General features: G+C 64.8%; 2 long non-coding RNA genes across 4 annotated transcripts; both read right to left on the reverse strand.

Moving 5' to 3' along the window:
• Nucleotides 1–4,063: 4,063 nt before the first annotated feature.
• Nucleotides 4,064–5,642, reverse strand: LOC129200515 (uncharacterized). The gene is made up of 3 exons (XR_008574943.1): nt 5,203–5,642; nt 4,737–5,065; nt 4,064–4,287 (listed from the first exon to the last, which is right to left on the reverse strand). It is a non-coding gene; the product is annotated as an uncharacterized LOC129200515 (long non-coding RNA).
• A 559-nt stretch (nt 5,643–6,201) lies between these two features.
• On the reverse strand, nt 6,202–9,253 carry LOC129200516 (uncharacterized). Of its 3 annotated transcripts, XR_008574946.1 has the most exons (4): nt 8,581–9,253; nt 7,073–8,421; nt 6,904–6,974; nt 6,202–6,773 (listed from the first exon to the last, which is right to left on the reverse strand). It is a non-coding gene; the product is annotated as an uncharacterized LOC129200516 (long non-coding RNA). The 3 variants fall into 3 exon arrangements; XR_008574945.1 differs by having other exon boundaries at nt 6,202–6,762; nt 7,073–9,253; XR_008574944.1 differs by having other exon boundaries at nt 7,073–9,253.
• Between the last annotated feature and the right edge of the window lie 3,000 nt (nt 9,254–12,253).

A 12,253-nucleotide genomic window follows, 5' to 3' on the forward strand; every position in this document is an offset into this window, starting at 1 on the left:
CTCCAAACCCGCGTCCCGCAGGGGGTTCTGCTGGATTCCGGCCGTGGCTTTGTGCCCGCTGTCACGGAAGGGTCGGTCTTCTCTGGGGTGTCCTCGGCTTGGGTCTGGGGGTCACGTGGGGTTGGGGGGGCCCAGGGAAAAGCTCCGACCCCCAGGCAGCATTCGTTCTGTCGCAGTTTCCAGCTCGCCTTTCGCACGGGCTCAGGGACCCGCCGGCTTGTTGCAGCTCCGGCTCCTCCACGCTCCGGCCGATGGACGTCCCACCTCGTCCCACCCCTGCCCGCTCCGGCCGAGAGACGCTCCTGCTCCTGACAGCCCCGGGGGCTTTTGTCCAGCTCCGGCCCTGCGTCATTTTGGGCCCAGCCGAGACACCGGACGTTCCCGTTTCTCGCAGCTCCAGCCCTACCCGATGGAAACCTCGAGCCCTGCATGACCTCCTGCTGCTTCCAGCTCCAGGCGCCGGACGCTCGGCTGGTTCCCCTCCCGCTGAGGGGCCCCCAGCTCGGAGTCAGAGCTGCTCCCCAGCTCTGGGGGCTGGTGACGAGGTCGTAAATCAATCACTGTCATCGCTCAAGTACCACCCCTGTCTGGCCCTTGAATAAAGCCTCGGTGCCCCCATTTTCGCCCAGAGACTATCTCAGACGTTGAGTTCGGCCTGGTGCATGCCAGCGTCCCGCACTTCGGGGGCAAACGCGACCGGACCCCCACCTCCGGTGAGGGTCCCGCACCCCTGCCCTCCCCACCCACCGACTTCCCCCCCACCCCCAGAGCTGGCATTTGGGGGCTGGGAAGGGCTGCTCAGGCTCCAGTTCCCAGCCCCTAAAGGCAGCGCTTGGGCTGGTTCTGAGCCCCAACACCCTGCAGGCCACCCCCACCCCCCTGCCAGCTTGTTTTCAGGCCCAGAAACGCAGCACTGGGCTCCATTTCCAAGCTCTGAAAACGCAGCACTTAGTCTCTTTTTTGGGTTGAGCTGCTGAACCCCAGGACTGAGCTGTTCAGCCCCAAACACAGCACTTAGTCCTCGCTTGGGGGGGCTGGCTGGAAACACCCCCCGGGGCTGCTGCTCCTCTGGCCCCTGTGTGAGGGGGAAGAGGGAAGGCACCCACCCACAGCCCAGGGCCCCGGGCAGGGAGTGCTTGGGAACTGGGCGGGGGCAGGGGGCACCTCCCGCAGGAGGAACCGGCCCCGGGGCACTGGGGGCAGCACCCAGCCCCCCCCCCCCCGGGGAAAGCTTTATTGCATTGGATTACACTTTATTATCGCACCGTTACGGTTACACAGCGTGCTTACAGGACCATCACAAACCAGCACGAGTTCTTTATTCTCTGTAGTTGCAGCAGTATTTAAGCCCCAGCCTCCACACCCCCGCTCCCCACAGCCGCAGCCCCCGCGGGAGCCGGGCCCGGTTCCCCCCAGCCCAGCCGCACCCCGGTCCTGCTCGGGACCCGAACCGGTCGTCGTGTCCCCCCCACATGCCCCGGGCAGCGGCCGGCGCCCTTCCCGCCCCTGCGGCACCGGCACCCGCTCGGCGCCGCTCCGGCCTCCGGGGCCGCCGCTGCCCGACACAAGCGGGGAGCAGCCGCCGGCACGGGGACCCGCTCCCACCCACGGCCCGGACCGGCACCCCCGACCCGGGACACGGCCCGCCCGGGCCCGCGTCTGACCGGGTCTTCCCCGCTCGGCACCCCCGGTCCCAGCACACACCGCGGGCGGGCCCGCCCGCGCGAACGGAGACCGCGGCCGGAGACCGCGGCCGACCACCGCTGCCAGCCACCCCGCTCCCAGCGCCCCCCGGCCCGGCTCACCGGCGCTCCTGGGCCCGCGGGGGACCGGGACCAGCACCGGCTGCTACTCAGCACTACTGCCGCCGCCCGCGCACGCGCCCTACAGCCTCCGGACCCGCCAATCCCGGCCCGAGACACCGCCCGGACGCGCCAATCCAGCCCGCCGAGCCGCGGACCGCCCATCTCCGCTCGACCCAATCCCGACCCTTCATGTCGCGCCCCGCCCCGCCCATCTCCGCTCGACCCAATCCCGACCCTTCATGTCGCGCCCCGCCCCGCCCATCTCCGCTCGACCCAATCCCGACCCTTCATGTCGCGCCCAGCCCATCTCCGCTCGAGCCAATCCCGGCCCGCCATTTCAATCCGCCCCGGTTTATCCCCGGTCTTTTCAATTCGGGCCCGCCCCCCTCTGGCCCCCCTCTGGCCCCCCGTCTCCGCCCCACCCGTCCCACCGGAGGCTCCGATCCCGCCGCCGCTCCGGGAGACTCGAGGGGTCGCGGCTCTGCTGCGGTAGCCCCGGCAGCCGCTGATGGTGTGCCGGGGAAGGCGGGCGGGCCCGGATTGAAATGGCGGGCCGGGATTGGGCGGAGCGGAGAGCATATACATTGGGGGGATTGAAATGGCGGGTTGGGATTGGGCCCAGCGGAGATGGGCGGGGCGCGACATGAAGGGTCGGGATTGGGTCGAGCGGAGATGGGCGGTCCGCGGCTCGGCGGGCTGGATTGGCGCGTCCGGGGGGTGTCTCGGGCCGGGATTGGCGGGTCCGGAGGCTGTAGGGCGCGTGCGCGGGCGCCGGCAGTAGTGCGCGGGCGGCGGCGGGGAGCGGCGGCGGGTGCTGGTGCTGGTCCCCCGCGGGCCCAGGAGCGCCGGTGAGCCGGGCCGGGGGGGCGCTGGGAGCGGGGTGGCTGGCGGCGGCGGCGGTGGTGGTGGTTGGCCGCAGTTTCCGGCTGCGGTTCCCGCGTGTCTGGCCGGGCCGGGGCCTCCGTTCGCGCGGGCGGGCCCGCCCGCGGTGTGTGCCGGGGCCGGGGGTGCCGAGCGGTGGAGACCCGGTCAGACGCGGGCCCGGGCGGGCCGTGTCCCGGGTCGGGGGTGCCGGTCCGGGCCGTGGGTGGGAGCGGGTCCCCGTGCCGGCGGCTGCTCCCCGCTTGTGTCGGGCAGCGGCGGCCCCGGAGGCCGGAGCGGCGCCGAGCGGGTGCCGGTGCCGCAGGGGCGGGAAGGGCGCCGGCCGCTGCCCGGGGCATGTGGGGGGGGACACGACGACCGGTTCGCGTCCCGAGCAGGACCGGGGTGCGGCTGGGCTGGGGGGAACCGGGCCCGGCTCCTGCGGGGGCTGCGGCTGTGGGGAGCGGGGGTGTGGAGGCTGGGGCTTAAATACTGCTGCAACTACAGAGAATAAAGAACTCGTGCTGGTTTGTGATGGTCCTGTAAGCACGCTGTGTAACCGTAACGGTGCGATAATAAAGTGTAATCCAGTGCAATAACGCTTTCCCCGGGGGGGGGTGGGTGGTTGCTGCCCCCAGTGCCCCGGGGCCGGTTCCTCCCCGCGGGAGGTGCCCCCTGCCCAGTTCCCAAGCACTCCCTGCCCTGGGCTGTGGGTGGGTGCCTTCCCTCTTCCCCCTCACACATGGGCCAGAGGAGCAGCAGCCCCGGGGGTGTTTCCAGCCAGCCCCCCCAAGCGAGGACTAAGTGCTGTGTTTGGGGCTGAACAGCTCAACCCAAAAAAGAGACTAAGTGCTGCGTTTTCAGAGCTTGGAAATGGAGCCCAGTGCTGCGTTTCTGGGCCTGAAAACAAGCTGGTGGGGGGTGGGGGGTGGTCTGCAGGGTGTTGGGGCTCAGAACCAGCCCAAGCGCTGCCTTTAGGGGCTGGGAACTGGAGCCTGAGCAGCCCTTCCCAGCCCCCAAATGCCAGCTCTGGGGGTGGGGGGGAAGTCGGTGGGTGGGTGGGGCAGGGCTGCGGGACCCTCACCGGAGGTGGGGGTCCGGTCGCGTTTGCCCCCGAAGTGCGGGACGCTGGCATGCACCAGGCCGAACTCAACGTCTGAGATAGTCTCTGGGCGAAAATGGGGGCACCGAGGCTTTATTCAAGGGCCAGACAGGGGTGGTACTTGAGCGATGACAGTGATTGATTTACGACCTCGTCACCAGCCCCCAGAGCTGGGGAGCAGCTCTGACTCCGAGCTGGGGGCCCCTCAGCGGGAGGGGAACCAGCCGAGCGTCCGGCGCCTGGAGCTGGAAGCAGCAGGAGGTCATGCAGGGCTCGAGGTTTCCATCGGGTAGGGCTGGAGCTATGAGAAACGGGAACGTCCGGTGTCTCGGCTGGGCCCAAAATGACGCAGGGCCGGAGCTGGACAAAAGCCCCCGGGGCTGTCAGGAGCAGGAGCGTCTCTCGGCCGGAGCGGGCAGGGGTGGGACGAGGTGGGACGTCCATCGGCCGGAGCGTGGAGGAGCCGGAGCTGCAACAAGCCGGCGGGTCCCTGAGCCCGTGCGAAAGGCGAGCTGGAAACTGCGACAGAACGAATGCTGCCTGGGGGTCGGAGCTTTTCCCTGGGCCCCCCCAACCCCACGTGACCCCCAGACCCAAGCCGAGGACACCCCAGAGAAGACCGACCCTTCCGTGACAGCGGGCACAAAGCCACGGCCGGAATCCAGCAGAACCCCCTGCGGGACGCGGGTTTGGAGCGGCGACCATGGACACCCCGCCCCCCGCCCCCCCGCCCCCTGCCCCCGCACGGGACAGGCACGGAGCGGTGACCCGAGCAGCGGCGGTGACCGAGGAGCCCAGCCCTTAAGGGGGGCGATTCCGTCGCTCCGCACAGCCGCATTTACCATATTTACGGCAAAAATGAGGGACTGAACCCCCTGGGTAACGCCGTGCTGAGCAGCCTGGGCTCCCGCCTCGGCCGGGGAGACGGGGAGCGAGACAGCTCGTCCGTCGGCCGGAGCGTCTCTTACCTGGAGCGGGCGGCATCGGGAGCCGAAATCACACGGGGCTGGAGCTGCAGCTGCAGCCATGCGGGGCTGGAGCGTCCATCAGCCGGAGCTGGAACAAGCCGGAGCTTTCCTGAGGCCAGAGAGGGCAGCAGCCCGGGTTCCCCTCAGCCGGAGCTGTCGGAAGCAGCAGCAGCAGCAGCAGCAGCAGCAGCATCTCTTCCCCGCAGCGCCCAGCACCGGGAGCGCAGACGCCTCCGGGCCGGAGCCGGGGCCGAAGCGCCGAGCGCGGGGCTGGAGCCGAGCTGGTGCCGAGCCGGAGCGTCCCTGAGCGGAGCTGGGCCAGGCGGGAGCTGCAATGAAGCGCGTGGGAGCCTTGGGCTGCACGGCCAGCCCCGGCGGGCAGAGGGCCGGGGCCGGGCAGGGAGACAGGGCTCCCCCGGCGCCAGACCGCCCCCCCCCAGCCCCGGAACCCCCCGGCGTCCCTCACCTGGGCTCGGTGCTGCCGCTCCCGGTCCCTCGGCGCGCTTCGCCGCCCCGCCGGGCCCCGGCTCCGTGCCCGGGAGGGAGACAAGGGCATGGCTGCCGGGACCCGGAGCCCAGCTTGTGCCCCGCGCAGCCGCGGGGGCCGCTGCCGGGAGACTCGAGGGGTCGCGGCCCCGCTGCAGTAGCCCCGGCAGCCGCTGTCGGTGTGCCGGGGAGAGCGGGCAGGGGCTCCGCAGCGAGGCCGGCCCCGGTTCCCGTTCAAGCCCCTAAAGCCGGGAAGGGCCTCAGCTGCCGCCGGGACTGCCCGGGCCGGGCGCCCTCCGGGAGCGGGGCTGAGAGGGAGAACGGGGCGGGACCCGGAAACCGCGACTCCTTGCGGGTCGGCTCTCCCGGAGCGGGTTCAGCGGGGCCGGAGTGAAAGGGCGGGCCGCGATTGGGCGGCGCGGAGATGGACGGGATGGGGCGTGGCCGGAGGGAAAGGGCAGGCCGCGATTGGGCGGAGCGGAGATGGACGGGATGGGGCGTGGCCGGAGGGAAAGGGCAGGCCGCGATTGGGCGGCGCGGAGATGGACGGGATGGGGCGTGGCCGGAGGGAAAGAGCGGGCCGGGATTGGGCGGCGCGGAGATGGGCGGGGCACGGGTGGGCTGGTCGGGGGTGGGGGCGGGGCCCGAGAGGGTAGAGCGCTTGCGCGGGCCGGCGGCGCTGTCAGTGTGTGGCGGCGGCCGTGGGGAGCGGACGTGGAGGTGGTGCTGCTGCCGCCCCGCGGGCTGAGGAGCGCCGGTGAGCCGGGCCGGGGGGGCGCTGGGAGCGGGGCGGCGGGCAGTAGTGTCCGGCCGTGGGCCCCCTGCGTCTGACCGGGCCCGAGCCACTGTGCGGGCGGGTTCGCGGTGTGTTCCGGGGGCGGGAGCCTTGCGGTCGACGGCGCCGGGCGGGAGGTGGTCGGGGAGACGCGGCCCGGGCGGGCGATGCGATGCGCTGGGACGGGGGTGCCGCTTGGGTCCGTGCCCGGCGTGACAGCCAGGTCGCGTTCTGTTGGCTCTTCCCCGCTTGTGTCGGGCAGCGGCGGCCGGAGCGGCGCCGAGCGAGGAGGGGCGCCGGCCGCTACACGGGGCGGGTGCCGAGCCCCAGCGGGGGTCGGGTGGGGGGTCGGGGCGCGGCCGGGCTGCGTGGGGGTTCCCGGGCCCGGCTCCCCGCGGATGTTGCCGCGAGTGGGGGGGTGGGGGGAGGGGGGCGTGCTTGGCTTTTAAACAATACTGTAACTAGTACTGCTAATAAAGCTATTGTGTTGGTTTATTACAAGAAGTGTAATGCATAACGATAATTGAAAAATCAAGTGGAATAAAGTGCAATGAAGCTTTCCCTGTCTGGGTGGGTGCCTGCAGTTCCCAAGCACTCCCTGGGCTGTGGCCCCCCTTTCCCTTCACACATGGGCCACAGCAGCAGCCTCAAGGGTGTTTCCAGCCCCCCAAAGGAGGATGAAGTTCTGTGGTTGGGGCTGAACAGCCCAGCTCAGTCCTGGGGTTCAGCTGCTCCAAAAGTCCCCAGAGTGCTGTGTTTCTGGGCCTGAAAACAAGCTGTGAGGGGGGGTTGGGGCTCAGAACCAGCCCAAGTGGGGGCTTCTGGGACAGGGAAGAGGTGGCCCAGTGGCTGCTCCCAGCCCCCAAACACTGGGGGGGGGTGGTGTCAGGGCTGTGGGACCCTTACCAGAGGTGGGGGTCTGGTTTTATTTGCCCCTGAAACATGGGATGCCAGCATGCACCAGGCCAAACTCCCCTCTGAAATGGGGACACACACAACAGGAACACTTTATTCAGGGCACAGACACAGTGGGACAGTTTTGATAGTTGAGTGATGACAGTGATTGACTTACTACCTTATCAACAGCCCCCAGAGCTGCTGTGAGAACACGGAGGCAGCAGGAAGATGTAGAGCTGAGGCTGAGCTAAACACTGCAGGGCTGAAGCTGAAACAACGCAGAGCTGGAGCCGTAAGAAAGTCTGTGAGGCTGGGGGGTGAAATAAAGAGTGGGGGGGGGGTGGGAGGGGAAACAGCACAGGCCTGGAGTGGAAATCCTGGGGTTCAATAGCTACTGTAGGGTGGGAGATGAAATCAGGATGGCAGGGTTGGAGCTGAAATCACTGCTGTGGGGCTGCGGCTGAGATGTGACAGAGCTGGAGCTGAAGAACGACTGCGGCTGGAGCTGAAACACCAAACCTGGAGCTGAAATCACTCAGAGCTGGAATAAAAACTGTAGTGCCGGGGCTGAAATGTCTGATGTGGGGCTCGGGCTGAAGAATGACTGCAGCTGGAGCTGAAATACCAAACCTGAAGCTGAAATAAAAACTGTACAGCTGGGGCTGAAATCTAACAGAGCTGGACTAAAAACTGTAGGGCCGGAGCTGAAATCTAACAGCTGAAATACTGAACCTGGGGCTGGAGCTGAAAGAAATCCTTCAGGGCCAGAGCTGAAATAAATACTGTACGGCCAGAGCTGAAATCACTCAGAGCTGAAATAAAAACTGTAGGGCCAGGGCTGAAATCACTGCTGTGGGGCTGGAGCTGAAATACCAAACCTGGAGCTGGAGTTGAAATCAAAACTGTAGGGCTGGGGCTGAAATCACTCAGAGCTGAAATAAAAACCACAGGGCCTGAGCTGAAATCACCCAGAGCTGGACTAAAGATGGCAGGGCTGGAGCTGAAATCACTGCTGTGGGGCTGGAGCTGAGCCAGGACAGAGCTGGGGCTGAAGAACGACTGCGGCTGGAGCTGAAACACCGAACCTGGAGCTGAAATAAATACTGTAGGGCCAGAGCTGAAATAAAAACTGTAGGGCTGGGAATGGAGCTGGAATAAAAGCTGTGGGGCTGAAATCTCTGGAGCTGGAATCAAGATGGTAGGGCTGGGGCTGAAATCACTGCTGTGGGGCTGGGAGTGGAGCTCAAATCTAACAGCTGAAATACTGAACCTGGAGCTGAAATAAATCCTTCAGGGCCAGAGCTGCCATAAGAACTGTAGGGCTGGGGCTGAAACATGACAAAGCTGGAGCTGAATAACAACTGTGCCCGGAGCTGAAAGAAATCCTTGAGGGCAGGGGCTGAAATACAGAGTGTAGGGCCTGAGCTGAAATCACCCAGAGCTGGACTAAAGATGGTAGGGCTGGGGCTGAAATCACTGCTGTGGGGCTGGGAATGGAGCTGAAATCTAACAGCTGAAATACTGAACCTGGAGCTGAAATAAATACTGTAGGGCCTGAGCTGAAATCACCCAGAGCTGGACTAAAGATGGCAGGGCTGGAGCTGAAATCACTGCTGTGGGGCTGGAGCTGAGATGTGACAGAGCTGGGGCTGAAGAACGACTGCGGCTGGAGCTGAAACACCGAACCTGGAGCTGAAATAAATACTGTAGGGCCAGAACTGAAATCACTCAGAGCTGGAATAAAAACTGTAGGGCTGGAGCTGAAATCACTGCAGTCGGGCTGGGAGTGGAGCTGAAATACAGACCAGAAGGGCTGAGGCTGAAATCACACAGAGCTGGGCTAAGGACCATAGGCCTGGGGCCGAAATCACTGCTGTGGGGCTGGAGCAAACCCAAAGACCACAGAACTGGAGTTCAAATAAAAACTGTAGGGCTGGAGCTGAAATTTCCCTGGGCTGGAGCTACACCGATGCAGGGCCGGCCTTGGGCTGCACGGCCAGCCCCGGCGGGCAGAGGGCCGGGGCCGGGCAGGGCCGTCCCCAGCGAGGCCCCCGGGGCTGGGGCTCCCCGGCAGGGCCCGGCCCGCGCCCAGCAGCCGCCCCCGGCGCCAGACCGCCCCCTCCCAGCCCCGGAACCCCCCGGCGTCCCTCACCTGGGCTCGGTGCTGCCGCTCCCTGTCCCGGTCCCTCACCGCGCTTCGCCGCCCCGCCGGGCCCCGGCTCCGTGCCCGGGAGGGAGACAAGGGCATGGCTGCCGGGACCCGGAGGCGCCCCTCACCCGGGCCCTTCCCGGAGCCCCCGGCCGCCGCTTCCTGCCCCGGGGAACCCAGCGCCTCTCCCGCTTCCCTCCCCTTCCGTTCCGTTCCGTTCCCTTGCCCGGCCCCTCCCGCCCCTCCCCGCAGTTCCCACCCCCCCCCGGGGTTTGCCGGGACCGGGGCGGGGAAAGGGGCGGGGTCTGCCTGGGCCCGGGGGGGACACGGGGGAAGGGGGGGGACACACAAGAGCTGGCGGGGTGGCCGTGGCACAAAGGGTGTCAGCAGGAGGGTGGCTGTGCCCCACAGCCCCCCCCAGGCAGGGCAGGCAGCAGACATCACTTGGGGGGTCTTTTGGCGGGGGGGGGGGGTGTTGCATCCTTTCCCCCCCTCAAGCGTTGTGCCCTTTGCTCTCCAGCGTCCAGGATGAAAGGGCAACGGGGAAAAAAAGCCCATGGGTTTCCCTGGGGTCACCCCCCATCCCCTGGGGTCACCCCCTGTGGTGGGTTGACCCTGGCTGGGGGCCAGGTGCCCACCAGCGCCGCTCTCTCACTCCCCTCATTCACTAAACAGGGGAGAAAAGGCATAATGAAATGCTTGTAGGTCGAGATAAGGACAGGGAGAGATCACTCTCTAATTGTTGTCACGAGCAAAACAGACCAAACTTAGAGAGGGAATTCATCTAATTTATTACTAGGCAAAACAGAGTAGAGGAATGAGAAAATAAAATCAACTCTTAAAACACTTCCCCCCACCCCTCCCATCTTCCCGGGCTCAACTTCACTCCCGGCTTCAACCTTCCCCCCCTCAGCAGCACAGGGGGACGGGGAATGGGGGTTACGGTCAGTTCATCTCACGGTGTTTCTGCCGCCTCTTCATCCTCAGGGGGAGGACTCCTCTCATCGTTCCCCTGCTCCAGCATGGAGTCCCTCTCACGGGGTGCAGACCTTCAGGAGCAAACTGCTCCAGCATGGGGTCCCCCATGGGGCCACAAGTCCTGCCAGCAAACCTGCCCTGGCGTGGGCTCCCCTCTTCACGGGTCCACCGGTCCGGCCAGGAACTTGCTCCAGCGTGGGCTTCCCACAGGGCCACAGCCTCCTTCAGGTGCCTCCACCTGCTCCGGCGTGGGGTCCTCCACGGGCTGCAGGTGGAATCGCTACACCCCCCTCATCCTTCCTCCATGGGCTGCAGGGGGACAGCCTGCTTCACCATGGCCTTCACCACGGGCTGCAGGGGGATCTCTGCTCCGGCGCCTGGAGCTCCTCCTCCCCCTCCATCTGCACTGACCTTGGTGTCTGCAGAGTTTCTTACATCTTCTCACTCCTCTCTCCGGCTGCAAAAGCTCTCTCTAAGTGTTTTTCTACTTCTTAAATATGTTATCACAGAGGCGCTGATTGGCTTGGCCTTGGCCAGCGGCGGGCCCGTCTTGGAGCCGGCTGGCATTGGCTCTGTCAGACACAGGGGGACCTTCTAGCAGCTTCTCACAGAAGCCACCCCTGTAGCCCCCCCCGCTACCAAAACCCTGCCACGCAAACCCAACACACCCCCCCATCCCAGTGGTGCCCCCCCCCCACAGGACACCCCGTCACGGTGGCATTAAACACCGAACCCTCCAAAGCAACGTGTTTTAATGATTTCTGGTTTTAAAGCTTGTGAAAATAACAATAATAACAATAACAATAACAATAATAATACCTTTTATAAAAATAATAATAAAACAAGACTTCCAGTCATCTCAAGGGCTCCCTTCCTATTTTTACAGGCCGAACAGAGGGAGCAAGCCCCCCCCGTAGGGCAATGGGATTTCCAGCACCTTTGGCCCCCAAAATAACCGGAGCATCCCAGAGTATCGAGGAGTCGAGCATCCCTACCAGGGCAGCACCTCCAAATCCGGGGTGTCTTCTTCACCCCGGGCTGTCTTCTTTCATCTCCAGGCGCCCCCCCCAAAAAAAAATAATGCCGAAGGGGTTAAAGACTATTATTGCATAATATGTGATTTACAGCATTTATACAGCATTTACGGGCCCCGGCCTTTATTCCGGCTAAAACTTAGCATCGGTTTCCCTTAGGAAATAAAAAAAAAAAAACCAAACAAAACCCCAAAAAACCAAAGGTTAAATAAAAGTTAAGTATAAAAAAATATTTCAAGGAGTCGAGCCGGGGGGTTCACGTCGTTCCCTGCTCCCAGGACAAAGGGGCCAGCCCCAAAACGGGTGCCTGCCCTCAAACCTCCCTCAGCGGGGCTCGCACACCACCACTCACATTGGGGCTGCGGGCTCGCCTAGCCGAGCAAGGCCTCAACATAGCACCTCACGTCACTATCATCAAAAATATGCCCAAATCCACCAAACTGGAAACGTCGAGACCCTGCTCCCAGGACAAAGGGGCCAGCCCCAAAACGGGTGCCTGCCCTCAAACCTCCCTCAGCGGCCCTCGCACACCACCACTCACATTGGGGCTGCGGGCTCGCCTAGCCGAGCAAGGCCTCAACATAGCACCTCACGTCACTATCATCAAAAATCAGCATTCATCCTCCAAACTGGAAACGTCGAGACCCTGCTCCCAGGACAAAGGGGCCAGCCCCAAAACGGGTGCCTGCCCTCAAACCTCCCTCAGCGCCCCTCGCACACCACCACTCACATTGGGGCTGCAGGCCCGCCTAGCCGAGCAAGGCCTCAACATAGCACCTCACGTCACTAGCATCAAAAATATGCCCAAATCCACCAAACTGGAAACGTCGAGACCCTGCTCCCAGGACAAAGGGGCCAGCCCCAAAACGGGTGCCTGCCCTCAAACCTCCCTCAGCGGCCCTCGCACACCACCACTCACATTGGGGCTGCGGGCTCGCCTAGCCGAGCAAGGCCTCAACATAGCACCTCACGTCACTATCATCAAAAATATGCCCAAATCCACCAAACTGGAAACGTCGAGCCCCTGCTCCCAGGACAAAGGGGCCAGCCCCAAAACGGGTGCCTGCCCTCAAACCTCCCTCAGCGGCCCTCGCAGACCACCACTCACATTGGGGATGCGGGCTCGCCTAGCCGAGCAAGGCCTCAACATAGCACCTCACGTCACTATCATCAAAAATATGCCCAAATCCACCAAACT

This window comes from Grus americana, unplaced genomic scaffold (assembly GCF_028858705.1).
Source record: "Grus americana isolate bGruAme1 unplaced genomic scaffold, bGruAme1.mat scaffold_247, whole genome shotgun sequence".
In the NCBI taxonomy this organism is placed as follows: Eukaryota; Metazoa; Chordata; class Aves; order Gruiformes; family Gruidae; genus Grus; species Grus americana.